At 29.1% G+C, this 2,175-nt stretch overlaps 2 protein-coding genes across 15 annotated transcripts in view; one reads left to right on the forward strand and one right to left on the reverse strand.

Moving 5' to 3' along the window:
* Positions 1-2,175, reverse strand: part of LOC122577441 — a 266,783-nt gene that overhangs the window by 164,584 nt on the left and 100,024 nt on the right. The window lies entirely within an intron of this gene.
* LOC122577433 overlaps positions 1-2,175 on the forward strand; it is a gene marked incomplete at its 5' end in the record, with an annotated part of 702,209 nt that overhangs the window by 74,077 nt on the left and 625,957 nt on the right.

Below are 2,175 nucleotides of genomic sequence, written 5' to 3' on the forward strand. Positions count from 1 at the left end.
CATGACGTAATGCTACATAACGTTATACGTTATAACATATATCTACATAACGTTATACGTTATATCGTAATACTACATATCGCTATATGTTATAACGTAATACTACATAACGTTATACGGTATATCGTAAGGGTACATATCGCTATATGTTATAACGTAATGCTACATAACGTTATACGTTACATCCTAATACCATATAACGTTATACGTTATAACGTATTGCTATATAACGTTATACGTTATAACGTAATGCTACAAAACGTTATACGTTATAACATATATCTACATAGCGTTATACGTTATAACGTAATAATATACAACGTTATACGTTATAACGTATTGCTATATAACGTTATACGTTATAACGTAATGCTACAAAACGTTATACGTTATAACATATATCTACATAGCGTTATACGTTATAACGTAATAATATACAACGTTATACGTTACAACGTATTGCTATAGAACGTTATACGTTATAACGTAATGCTACATAACGTTCTACTTTACATCCTAATACCATATAACGTTATACGTTATAACGTAATACTATATAACGTTATACGTTATAACGTAATGCTACATAACGTTATACGTTACATCCTAATACCATATAACGTTATACGTTATAACGTATTGCTATATAACGCTATACGTTGTAACGTAATGCTACAAAACGTTATACGTTATAACATATATCTACATAGCGTTATACGTTATAACGTAATAATATACAACGTTATACGTTATATCGTATTGCTACATAACGTTATACGTTATAACGTAATGCTACATAACGTTACACGTTATAACTTATATCTACATAGCGTTATACGTTACAACGTAATGTTAAATAACGTTATATGTTATATCGTAATACTACATAACGCCATACGTTATAACATATTCCACATAACGTAATACGTTGTATCGTAACACTATATAACGTTATACGATATAACATATATCTACATAACGTTATAGGTTATAACGTAATGCTACACAACGTTATACGATACATCCTAATACCATATAACGTTATGCGTTATAACATATATCTACATAACGTTATACGTTATAAGGTAATGCGACATAACGTTATACGTTATAACATACATCTACAAAACGTTATACGTTACATCTTAATACCATATAACGTCATACGCAATAACGTAATACTACATGACCTTATACGTTATATCGCATTATGACAAAACGTTATACGTTATAACGTAATAGTACATAACGTTATACTTTATAACGTAATGCTACATAACGTTATACGCTATAACGTAATACTACATAACGCCATACGTTATAACATATTCCACATAACGTAATACGTTGTATCGTAACTCTATATAACGTTATACGATATAACATATATCTACATAACGTTATAGGTTATAACGTAATGCTACACAACGTTATACGTTATAACATACATCTACAAAACGTTATACGTAACATCTTAATACCATATAACGTCATACGCAATAACGTAATACTACATGACCTTATACGTTATATCGCATTATGACCAAACGTTATACGTTATAACGTAATAGTACATAACGTTATACTTTATAACGTAATGCTACATAACGTTATACGCTATAACGTAATACTACATGACGTTATACGTTATATAGTAATATGACATAACGTTATACGTTATATCGTAATACTACATATCGCTATATGTTATAAAGTAATGCTACATAACGTTATACGTTGCATCCTAATACCATATAACGTTATACGTTACAACGTATTGCTATATAACGTTATACGTTATAACGTAATGCTACATAACGTTATACGTTATAACGTAATGCTACATAACGTTATACGTTATAACATATATCTACATAGCGTTATACGTTGTAACGTAATGCTACATAACGTTATACGTTACATCCTAATACCATATAACGTTATACGTTATAACGTAATACTATGTAACGTTATACGTTATAACATACATCTACAAAACGTTATACGTTACATCTTAATACCATATAACGTTATACGTTATAACGTAATACTATATAGCGTTATACGTTATAACATATGTCTACATAACGTTATACGTTATAACGTAATGCGACATAACGTCATACGCTATAACGTAATACTACATGACCTTATACGTTATATCGCATTATGACA

This window comes from Bombus pyrosoma, unplaced genomic scaffold, assembly GCF_014825855.1.
Source record: "Bombus pyrosoma isolate SC7728 unplaced genomic scaffold, ASM1482585v1 HiC_scaffold_4710, whole genome shotgun sequence".
Taxonomy (NCBI): domain Eukaryota; kingdom Metazoa; phylum Arthropoda; class Insecta; order Hymenoptera; family Apidae; genus Bombus; species Bombus pyrosoma.